Source organism: Cricetulus griseus, chromosome 6, assembly GCF_003668045.3.
Source record: "Cricetulus griseus strain 17A/GY chromosome 6, alternate assembly CriGri-PICRH-1.0, whole genome shotgun sequence".
NCBI classification, from domain to species: Eukaryota; Metazoa; Chordata; class Mammalia; order Rodentia; family Cricetidae; genus Cricetulus; species Cricetulus griseus.
In genome coordinates, this window is record NC_048599.1 from 147,214,993 (window position 1) to 147,227,829 (window position 12,837).

The 12,837-nt window shown below is 42.6% G+C and overlaps 1 pseudogene; it reads left to right on the forward strand.

The window, feature by feature from the left end:
• The first annotated feature begins 1,246 nt into the window (after positions 1-1,246).
• On the forward strand, positions 1,247-12,530 carry LOC100754247 (annotated as a pseudogene).
• The last annotated feature ends 307 nt before the right edge of the window (positions 12,531-12,837 follow it).

The following is a 12,837-nucleotide window of genomic DNA, read 5'->3' on the forward strand; positions in this document are numbered from 1 at the left end:
ACTTTACTAGTATTTACCCACTACAGATAGGAAAATACGTGGCATAATAATTCAATGTCATTGAGTAGCCCAAGTTAAACATTTAAATTTGTATCTTTTCATTACTTAATTTCCTAAGTGTGTTTAGTCTACATGCATATATGTGCACCACATGTATGCCTGGTTCTCACAGAGGCCCCAAAAGGGAAAGGGCTCCCCTGGAATTGGAGTTACATCTCGGTGTGAGCTGCTTGTAGGTGCTGGGACTTGATCCCAGGTCCTCTGCAAGAGCAAGAAGCACTGTTGAGTGCTGAGCCATCTCTCCAATCCCTATTTAGCTGTTTTATTTTTGCTTTTGTAATGTGTGTGTGATGTGCATGCATGTGTGTATGCATGTTTACAAATACGTGGGTTTATGTCTATGCATGTGCTTGTAGAGGCTAGAGATTGGCATGGGGTATCTTCCTTGGGTACCCTCCTCCTTATGTATTGAAGATGACTTTCAGTTGAATCCAGAGCTTACCAATTAGGGGAGTTTAGCTAGCCAGTCGGCTTCAGGTATTCCCCCTCCTTCACTTTCTGAGTACAGGGACAACAGGCTGGTTACCATACACACCCAATATCAGTGTGAATGCTGGAGATCCAAACTCTGGTCCTCATGCTCATACAGCATCCACTTCACCACACAGAACCAACTTCCCAGGCCTTGAAATCTGTAGCTTTTACACCAGTGAGTGACTGCTGTGAGAAATCCATACTGTTATACCTACACACACACTCACACACACACACACATATACTCACACACACTTACAAACACACACATGTATTTGTTAGGATATAATAGCCCCTAGATTGTAAAATCACAGAATGTCAGTGGTATGCATAAATGCATTATAGACATTTTATAAACATGTTTATACTATATAAACGTAATATTATACAGCCATTACAAGAGAATAATGGTCTCACCATAATGTTAATGCCAAATGAGGATAGTAGAGAGAATTGACACTAGCAAAACATGATATTTGCATTCATGGAAATGTCACAGAGAAACCTATTCATTTATATAACTAATATGATAATTATAGTGATAATAAATTAAAATTTAGAGGAGTCAATATTGGCATATTTAGGTTGCACCTAAAGATGCTTTCTCCCCAATAATACCAGGAATGATAAACCAAGTTAAATATGACACCTTTCTTAACTGTATGATTCTTGAAAAGTAGACCATAAACATAAAAAAAATCTTAAAAGTAAAATGTCTGAGAAACAATGAGAACTGGGTCCTAGTGTTTTGAGTACCTACAGTTTGATAACAGAACAGCATTTTCTTCAAATTGAATTACATTATTGTTTTTTTCTTACTTTGGATTAAACCAGGCTGAGAGCTGAGGCTCTTCTAAATGGTCATTCCTAGGTACAAAGAGAAGACTCACATCAGGCGTCAGCTCTCTTATATGACAAGCACAGTTTGGTGCAAAGAAACAGAAACAGGAAATCTTATCAATACCCCCAAATGGAGATCACTTAGTGGGTGGGCTCAACAGCAGTGGGGGGGGTAGAAATCACTCAGTGGGTGAAGAGGACAAAGAAAAGACCCATCAAACTGTAAGACAAGCTATCAGAAACCACTCATTTTGAACAACAGAGACACAAACTAAAAGCAAAAGAGATGGAGTGGGCTGTAACAACAGACAACATTCTTGTGATTGGCATTTCAAAAGGAGAGGAGAGGGAGATGGTACTAAAACAGTGAGTGCTGGATAGTTTCCATCAACTTGACACAGGCTAGAGTCATTTGAGAGGAGGAGCCTCAATTGAGAAAAAGCCTCCATAAGGCTGTAGGGAATTTTCTTAATTAGTGACTGTTGTCACTAGTTAACAACATTTTCTTAACTAGTGACTCCACAGAGGCCAAAAGGAAATAGGCCCAGCCTATTGTAGGTGGAGCCATTCCTGGGCTGGTGATCCTGCATTCTGTAAGAAGGCAGCTAAGCAAGCCATGAGGAGCAAACCAGGAAGCAGCACCCCTCCATGGCCTCTGCATCAGTCCTGCCCTGTGTGAGCTCCTGTCCTGACTTCCTTCAGTGATGGACCACTGATACAGGAATGTGAACCAAATAAACCCTTTTCTCTTCAAGTTGCTTTGGATTGGAGTGTTTCATTACAGCAATAGTAATAATAATAATAAAAAGACTGAAGTATCCCCAAATATGGCAAAAGAGAAACAGATTTAAGATTCTATTTGAACTGAAAACTAAGGAAAAACATATTGAAAGAAGCCAGAGAGAAAAGATCCTTCACCCATTGAAGAAAAAAACCCAACAAGTAAATTTCTCATCAGGAACTACAGAGGCCAAAAGGAAATGACACAATATTTTCCAGGTTACTTTTTTTTTTGGGGGGGGAGCCTGTTAATTAAAATGTCTCCAATAAACTTTGATGTGTATGAAGTACATACCAGTAAAAAGTTTACTGTTAGTAAACACAACTTACTTGGATTTCAAGGGCACCATGCTGAGTGCCAAACTCTTTTATCAGTACATCATATATTTTATGATCCTATTTATGACTCAAAATGACAAAATGATGGAGTTGGAAAAATGAGTAGTAGCGGGACCGGGGATTAAATAGGATCTGTAACGGGAGAGTAGTGTATCTTGATTGGTGTTGTGACAGTATGACTACATGTGACAAAGAGGCAGAACTGAATATGCCCCTTGTCTAAGTATCAATTTCCAGATTCTGAGTACAGGTGCTGTCCTGCGCGCTGTATGTTCTCGCCGGCAAGAAATACACGCAGGACACTCGGATCCTTCTGCAGACAAGCTTTAATGCATCTTGAGAGGAGAGCATAAGCTTACCAGAGCGGAGACCCTGAACCAAGAATCCCATTCCTTAATAAAGGCTGGCAAGCTGCCGCCTGGGATGTGTTACCCTATGAATGGCTTCAGCTCCTCAGGCCAAATGAACCACGGGATAGGCAGAGATCAAAGGAATGTAAATTACCCAGCGCCTGTGAAGTAATTTACATTTGGTGTCTGCAGGCACCATTATTGTAATGGAGAATGCAGGAACGGCTCCCTACATATCCCCCTTTTTTATTAATTAATGATAAGGCTTTATATTTTTACAAGCAAATAGGTCACCCATATGTTGAGGGATAGAGGCAGAGGTTGTACCTTCCCAAATCAAACATTAAGACTGTGTACAAGAGTCGCCATCAGGCTGTTAGCTTGACCCGAAGCACTCTCGACCTGTCCTCTGCCGTTTTTCTGGGAAAGGGAGGCTGGGGCAGGCAACCCTTATGCAGGACAACATACCTCCCAGAGAAGCCTGCATATTAGGCAACTCTGTGCGATGCCTTTGCTCAACACCCTCAAGGGCTGCTCAAACCAGACACTTTACCCTGTGCAATGAGCCTAGGCTCCGGGTGTGCAAGAGCTGTCTGGCCGGTGGCCTATTGCTTAAGCATAGTTAGCCAAATACAAGCGCTTGGGCGATAACCATCTTGTCTCTCTAAGTTTTGAGCCTAGAGCTTACATACCAGCCAGAAGTAACACCAATCCGCAAACGGCTGCATCAAACAATCCCACCCCCACCTCTTTCTCTCCGTCAAGGACAGGAGTTAATCTGGATAACAATAGCAGCTCTCAACTCCCGGGGAGAGGGTGGAGTTTCGACTTTTGAAGGTCCGAAGGGGCTCTTCGGGTTGAGTCTTTCTGGGATCCACAGAGGATTTTCTTCATCCTGTGGGAAAACACAATAGCTCCCCTGGATCTTATGAGAATAGGATCCGGGCCTCTCCAAAGATCAGTTAAGATATCTTTCCATTTTACCATTTTCTTTGGCCTTTCAGGTTTTGAGGTTTGGCGCTTGGCCTCAGTATGGCCCTGAGCTTTAATGTTTATGAGGCTTTAAAGCCCTAGGCATTCCAGGCCTTTAAGAAGTGTTGAATAACATACATGGCCTTTTCCCCTATCAAAGACTGGGAAAGCCATCTGTAATTTCCTCCGCTCCTCTAATGGTAAGAAGGAGTGGGTACCAAATAATGGGGGTGCTGATGGAAGTACACCCGCTGGATTAACGGGTCTCTTAAATTTACCGGGTTGTGACCGGTTATCCCCTATTTTCTCTCCCTCCTTTTTTGTTTCTTTTTTACCTAGCTGAGCTGTTTCCTCTAAAACTTTATCTCTTGAGCTTTTAGAGTCATCAGAGCTGTTAAGATTTAAAGCTTTAAACTTATTTACAGAATCCTCTAACAAATTATTCACTCCCTTGTCAGTAGACATCCCAGGAGGTCCTTTTTTCTTATTTGTTGCTGTACACACTCCCTTGTCAGTAGACATCCCAGGAGGTCCTTTTTCCTTACACACTCCCTTGTCAGTAGACATCCCGGGAGGTCCTTTTTCCTTATATTTTATTGTTGGGCGCGCCCCATCTCTCACCACATTCGGTTTCTGATATGTAATTCTGGACTTCTTTAAGATTGCTACAACAGTGAGAAAGGTCAAAATAGCTCCTAGTAAAAGCACAGAAGCCTCTATATTAACCTCCCAAAATAGCAACATTCCCAAGCCAAAGTCCAGAAAAAACATACCTCTCCGAATTTACCACCCTGCAGTTCTGAATCTGCCCCGTTAGAGGGGTCTCCGCAGTGCCGGAGATGTTAACAAATTTCCCGGGTTTCGGCACCATATGTCCCGCGCGCTGTATGTTCTCGCCGGCAAGAAATACACGCAGGACACTCGGATCCTTCTGCAGACAAGCTTTAATGCATCTTGAGAGGAGAGCATAAGCTTACCAGAGCAGAGAACCTGAACCAAGAATCCCATTCCTTAATAAAGGCTGGCAAGCCGCCGCCTGGGACGTGTTACCCTATGAATGGCTTCAGCTCCTCAGGCCAAATGAGCCACAGGATAGGCAGAGATCAAAGGAATGTAAATTACCCAGCGCCTGTGAAGTAATTTACATTTGGTGTCTGCAGGCACCATTATTGTAATGGAGAATGCAGGAACGGCTCCCTACAAGGTGCAAAGGCTGTAACATTGGGGATCACCAGAAGAGGGGTAAGAGAAACCTACACGTGATTTTTTTTTAACATTTATTTATTTATTTATTTATTTATTTATTTATTTATTATGTATACAGCTGTCTGCCTGAACGTATACCTGCACACCAGAAGAGGGCACCAGATCTCATTACAGATGGTTGTGAGCCACCATGTGGTTTCTGGGAATTGAACTCAGGACCTCTGCAAGAGCAGCCAGTGCTCTTAACCTCTGAGCCATCTCTCCAGCCTGGTACATGTGATTTCTATGCAACTTCCTGTGAGTGATAGTTATTTTGAAATAAAATGAAGATCATAAAGAGGGTATCCTGTTATTTTCAGAGATATCTTTAGCCAAAGATATTTCAATATATGATTTCCCAGGAAGGTGCTTTTTCAACATCCAAATTATTTTTGCCTAAACTCATTAAAATGTGTAGTGACAGTAAATATTTTTTGTTTTTTACATAAAACTAATTGTATATATAATATATATATATATATATATATTATTTTGAACATTGTTTAGTTTTTTATATATTTGAATTACAAACAAGATTGAATTACATGACCATCCCAGTTCCCTTCTCCCTCCCTTCCTCCTCTACCAACCCCCTAACTAAAATCCTACCTATCATATGTCCTTTCTTCTAATCTACACCTGACTCAAAATTTCTGCTTCCTCATGACCTCTGCATCCTTCCTTTTCTTCCCTTCTCACTCTCATAGCTCCATCCCCCCTCTCCCCATGTTCTCAATTTGTTCAGGGGATGGTGACTCTTTCCCCTTCTCCAGGGGACAAAGTTTGTCTGTTTTAGGGTCCTCTTTATTTACTAGTTTCTCTGGCAGTGTGGATTGTAGGCTGGTAATCCCTTACTCTATGTCTAAAATCCACATGTGAGTGAGTACATATCATGTTTGTCTTTTTGTGACTGGGTGACCTCGCTCGCTCAGAATGGTTTCTTCAAGTTCCATCCATTCTCCTGCAAATTTCAAAATTCCATTGTTTTTTTCTGCTGAGTAGTACTCCATTATGTAAATGTACCACATTTTCTCTATCCATTCTTCGGTTGAGGGACTTCTAGGCTGCTTCCAGTTTCTGGCTATCACAAATAGTGCTGCTATGAACATTGTTGAACAGATGTTCTTGTTGTATGAATGTGCTTCTTTTGGGTATATGCCTAGGAGTGGAATTGCTGCATCTTGTGGTAGACTCATTCCCATTTTCTTTAGGAGTCGCCATACTGATTTCCAAAGTGGCTGTACAAGTTGGCACTCCCACCAGCAGTGGAGGAGTGTTCCTCTTTCTCCACATCCTCTCCAGCATAAACTGTTATTGGTGTTTTTGAGTTTAGCCATTCTGACAGGAGTAAGATGGTATCTCAGAGTTGTTTTGATTTGCACTTCCCTGATGGCTAAGGATATTTAAACACTTTCTTATGTGTCTTTTAGCCATTTTAGATTTCTCTATTGAGGATTGTCTAGTTCTGTTCCCCATTTTTTTATTGGATTGTTTGGTGTTTTGGAGACTAGCTTCTTGAGTACTTTGTATATTTTGGAGATCAGCCTTCTGTCAGATGTGGGGTTGGTGAATATCTTTTCCCAATCTATGGGCTGTCATTTTGTCTTGCTGACTGTGTCCTTTGCCTTACAGAAGCTTCTCAGTTTCAGGAGGCCCCGTTTATTAATTGTTGATTTCAGTGTCTGTGCTACTGGTGTTATGTTCAGGAAGCAGTCTCCTGTACCGATTAATTCAAGGGTATTCCCCACTTTATCGTCTAATAGGTTCAGTGTGGCTGGGTTTATGTTGAGGTCTTTGATCCATTTTGACTTAAGTTTTGTGCAGGGCAATAGGCTTGGGTCTATTTGTAGTCTTCTACATGTTTGCATCCAGTTATGCCAGCACCATTTGTTGAAGATGTTCTCTTTGTTCCAGTGTATATATTTGGATTATTTGTCAAAAATCAGGTGTTCGTAGGTGTGTGGGTTAATATCAGGGTTTTCAACTCTATTCCATTGGTCTACATGTCTATTTTTGTGCCAATACCAACCTGTTTTCAGGACGATAGCTCTGTAATAGAGCTTGAAGTCAGGAATGGTGATGCCTCCAGAAGTTCCTCTATTGTACAGGGTTGTTTTGGCTATCCTGGGTCTTTTGTTTTTCCATATAAAGTTGGGAATTGTTCTTTCAAGGTCAGTGAAGAATTGTGTTGGGATTTTGATGGGAATTGCATTGAATCTGTAGATTGCTTTTGGCAAGATTGTCATTTTTACTATGTTGATCCTGCCTATCCAAGAGCATAGGAGATCTTTCCATTTTCTGGTATCTTCTTTAATTTCTTTCTTTAGAGACTCAAAATTCTTATGGTCCGGGTCTTTCACTTTTTTGATTAGTGTTACTCCAAGGTATTTTATGTTGTATGTGGCAATTGTAAAGGGTGATGCTTCTCTGATTTCTTTCTTCACCAATGTGTCATCCGTATATAGTAGGGCTACAGTTTTTTTGAGTTAATCTTGTATCCTGCCACTTTGCTGAAGGCGTTTATCAGCTGTAGGAGCTCCCTGGTAGAGTTTTTCAGGTCACTTATCTAGACTATCATATCATCTGCAAATAGTGAGAGTTTGACTTCTTCCTTTCTGATTTGTATTCCCTTGATCTCCTTTTGCTGTCTTATTGCTCTAGCTAGAACTTCAAGGACAATATTGAAGAGGTATGGAGAGAGTGGACAGCCTTGTCTTCTTCCTGATTTTAGAGGAATAGCATTGAGTTTCTCTCCATTTAATTTGATGTTGGCTGTTGGTTTGCTGTATATTGCTTTTATTATGTTTAGGTATGTTCCTGTTATCCCTGATTTCTCCAGGACCTTTATCATGAAAGGGTGTTGGATTTTGTTAAAGGCTTTTTTGGCATCTAGAGAGATGATCATGTGATTTTTTTCCTCAGTCTATTTATATGGTAACTGTATATATTTTTAAGCAACATGGTTTTGAGATTTTTTTCTATTTTTCTTTTATTGAAAATAAAAAAAATAGATTTTAGGGGACTGGAGAGATGACTCAGAGGTTAGAGCCCTGACTGCTCTTCCAGAGGTCCTGAGTTCAATTCCCAGCAACCACATGGTGCCTCACAACCATTGCTAGTGGGATGTGATGCTCTCTTCTGGCATAAAGGCATACATGAAGATAGAACACTCATACATAAAATAAAAAGGTTTTTAAAAAGGAAGGGAAAAAAGAAAGTAGATTTTAGGTTGGGCGGTGGTGGCCCACACCTTTAATCTCAGCACTCAGGAGGCAGAGTCAGGCAGATCTCTGAATTCAAGGCCAGCCTTGTCTACAGAACAAGTTCCAGGATAGCCAGGGCTACACAGAGAAATCCCATTACAAAAATCAAAACCAACCAATCAAACACACCCCCTCCAAAAGAAAACAGTTTTCTTTTTCATACAATTTATTCTGATTATGGTTTCCCCTTTCCCAACTCCTCTGTGTTCCTCTCCTCCCATTTGGATCCACACCTTTTCTGTCTCTGGTTAGAAAACAAACAAGCCTCTAAAGAATAGTAATAAATTAAAACAAAAACAAACAAATTGGAATAGCATAAGACAAGCAGACAGAAGGAAAAGAGCCAAAGAAAAAGCACATACATAGATGCAGACACATTTTTGCACACACAGGGATCTCATAAACACACAAAATTGGAAGCCTAATATGCACACAAAGAACATATAAGTTAAAACAGGAGTCTGCTGGTCAGAGGGAGGCCCAAGCTTCAGGCCCAGGAGCTGTGTCAGAGTGAGCCATGAGCCTCAGGCCCAGGAACAGGGAGCAACCGCTGGGTGAGATGACAGCAGCAGTTACCAGCAGTGGCTTCCAGGAACTATTGCAAGAAGTTTTTCTGGGAAAGAGCACCTGTGTCCCAGACAGCATCCTCTGCCATTTCTCAGTTGGAGATACCCAGCTGCTACATCAACCACTGGATCCTTAGCCCCACCCACACCTAGAGGAGCAATCACCTGAGCTGTGGCCCCACCTCCAACGAAAGTAGCATTCACTGGAGCTGTAGACTCACCTACACCTCAAGGAGTGACCACCTGAGCCTTGGGCCCACCTCCACCAGGAAGAGCATTCACCAGAGGCTCTGCTCTACTTGTGCCTGAAGGAGCAGTCAATGGAGTCACAGCACCCAACTACACCAGTTGGAGAGAGAACCCCTCAAGCACAAGCTCCACCTATGATGATTAGAGGAAGAGATGCATAGACAACAAGGTAAGAACACAGTCAACAATATGAAGAGCAATACGGCACCACTAGAAACTAGTGGTGCTACAACAGCAAGACCTGAGCATCCCAACACAGATGAAGCAGAAGAAAACAACCTGAAAAATAACTTTATGAGGATAATTGATACCCTTAAAGAAGAAATGAAAAAATTCCCTGAAAGAAATAGAGGAAAACACAAATTAAAAAAAAAACTGCAAGAAAATTGACAAGTCCCTTAAAGAAAACCAAGAAAAAACAAACAACTGAAGGAAACGATTCATGACATGAAATCTGAAATAGAGATAATAAAGAAAACACAAACTGAGGGATTCTGGAAATGGAAAATTTGTGTAAACGATCAGGAACCACAAATGCAAGCATAAACAACAGAATACAAGAGATGGAAGACAGAATTTCAGGTGTTGAAGATACGATAGAGGAAATAGATTCATCGGTCAAAGAAAATGTTAAATCCAAAAAATCCTTAGCACAAAACATACAGGAAATCTGGGATACCATGAAAAGACCCAACCTGACGTTCCTGTGTGGATCGGGAAGAGGACTGGGTCTTGACCAAGATTCTTCATTACTCATCTCCTGGGCCACCTGCCTGATTCGCCTTCACACTGGTTCACCTCAACTATTCTCTTGACAGCATCCCTGCTGGAGGAGAAGGAGGCAGCCTGTCATTCAGAAGAGAATGCCTCCTTGTCTCTGGAAGATGGTGAACCTGATTAATTTGATGAGCTTTTTGATGCTGACCATGAGGGCGAATCTTACACAGAAGTGGCTGACAATGGAGAAGAGGGAACGGCAGAAAACCAGGAGGAAAATTTGTCCACTCTCTTTGGCAATGTGGAGGATTTAACAGATGATGAACTTCCTACATTTCAAGTTGGAAACAAGGTCCTTCCTGTTCCTGCTCCCAGCCAAGAAAAAAAAAAATCAGGAGTTGCAGAGATGAATTAAGAAGTTGCAAGAGCAAATGAAATCCTTGCAGGAGCAGCTAAAGGCAGCATCAATTAAACAGCCAAGTGCAGCCCGTTGCAGGGATCACCCGAAGGCTCATCTCTTCGGCCCTCCCTTAAAGAGAAGGAAGTTTGGAGAATTCAGGAGTCAGCACACTTTCCGTGGAGCTTGAATGTCCCTGCTTTACCCAAAGCCAAGCGGGTGGCTAGGATGCCAAAGACTCCTGCAGAGTCATCATCAAGGACAAGTACACCCTCCCAACCACTCCAGGTTATTTCCAATTTTCTAGAGGTCAAAAGCTCCTCTTCAAGGTCAAAAATTACATCCCCACCACAAGTTGTTCGTGGAAACAAACCCAATGGAATGACTAGAAACCAGAGGTCAGGAACCCCTGGGAATTCTAAGGACCAACCCCCACAGATTCCCCAGGTCTCCGTGGAAGCTTTCTCCGGCCTACTACTCAGGCGACCTCGAGTATCCTCCACAGAAATGAACAGGAAAATGACAGGTCGAAAACTGATCAGACTGTCTCAGACAAAGGAGAAGATGGCAACTGAGAACCCAGAGGAAACGGACTGGGCGACATTTGTTATACTGAAGAAAGTCACTCCACAAAGCGCTAACAGTGGGAAAACATTTAGCATCTGGAAACTGAACGACTTTAGTGACCTGATGAGGTGTGTGTCCTTGTTCTTGTTTGGAGAGGTACACAAAGATCTCTGGAAGACAGAGCAAGGGACTGTCATAGCATTGCTCAATGCGAATCCCATGAAGCCCAAAGGTGGCTCTGAGGAGGTGTGCTTATCTTCAAAAAGTCTTAATTATGGGAGAAGATATGGACCTGGGAACCTGTAAAGCTAAGAAGAAGAACAGAGAGCCGTGTACATAGATTGCTAATTTGCATGTGAGTACTGCCAGGATCACATCCAAGCCCAGAAGAAGCTTAGCGCAAAGCAATGGGATCTGCAGTCCACCTTCTGCCATGGACGGATTCCAAAGAAGTTCGTAAAGGCACCAGCCTGAAAGAGCGACTTGCCAACATGGTTTCTACTATGGCGGGGTTTCTTCTGAATCCTTAGCCGCATCCATGGCAGCAGCTATTGCTCCTAAGAAGAAGGTTTAAGCCACTTTGACTATTCTGGTTGTGAAGGGCACAAACTCGATCGTGCAGGAAACAAAACAAAAACTCCCCAGAAGAGCGTGTCTTGCTCTGAGGAGTTCAGGGAATTGATGGCCCTGCCCACATTTGGAGCCCCAAACTTAAAGCATTTAGCCAAAACCAAGGCTTCAGATGTAATGGGGAGCCCCAAATCTGCCATCCAGTCTATCTCCGCACCAGCCCTCTTGAAGCAGCAGAAACAGCAGATGCTAGAAATGCCAAAGAGGAAGTCAGAAGAAACACAGAAACAATTCCTTCAAAGTTCAAGTGACGTCCGGAGCCTGGCGGTGTCATGTTCATCTCCACAGTCTGCTGCCCAATCTCTTCGAATTGGGGCCAAGTTCCCCAGGTTGGAAAGAACCACAGCCCCACGGATGCCCAAGCTTGGTACAGGCATCTCAGAAGGGGATGCCGTTCTCTTTTCTGATGAATCACCACCGCCAAGACCAAAACTGAGTTCAGTAGCAGAAGCTGAAAAGTTAGCTGCTATTGCAAAATTCAGGGCAAAAGGCCAGATTCTTGCAAAAACATATCCAAACAGTATTGTAAGGAAGCAGATGAACCCCCAAGAGATGCCGGACGTGAAGGAGCATGCAGAGAACAGCAACATGGTTTCTGCTGAAGATGAGTTGGAGCATGACAGAAAAAAAAAAATGAGAGAGCAACTTGCCTACTTAGAATCAGAGGAATTCCAGAGAATTCTAAAAACAAAGCCCAAGCACACAGACATCCTGGAAGAAGCAGAGGCTGAGCTACAGAAATCCTATTTTGAGCCACTGGTGAAAAAAGAACAAATGGAAGAAAAGACATCAGAGAAGTGACATGTAAGACATGCAACACCTACACCTACTTCAAGCCTCTGGAGACTGTCATCAGCGAGCAGCATAACCTCCCCTGGCATTATGGCCTGAAGAGGTTTTTCAAATGTCCTTGTGGAAACAGAACTATCTCCCTTGACAGGCTCCCAAATAAGCACTGCAGTAATTGTGGCCTCTACAAGTGGGAGCGGGGATGGAATGCTAAAGGAGAAAACTGGTCCAAAGATCGGGAGGAGAAACACTGTTGCCAAGGCATGCCAGGTTTCTGGATAGCCTTAAATAACCCTCTCTGCAAATGGTTTCCCATCACCGGCCTTACTTCTTGTGGCTCTAAAAAAAGCAAGAGATTGGCTCTGTGTTGACCTTCCTCCTGATTGACACTGTGAAAAAGAAGTGCTTGATAAGCGCACTGCCTGCTCACTTCCCTCTGCGCGCTGGTTTGACATCATAGTTAACTTTCAAGGCGGGAAATTAGTATGTCATGGTGTTTCCTGTTCATGTTTCAGTGCCTGCTTTACAGCAGCCACACAGATTTTTGCCCCCAAACTGAAAGGTGACCAGAGAGCTGTGCTTCTGGGTCTCTTTGGTAG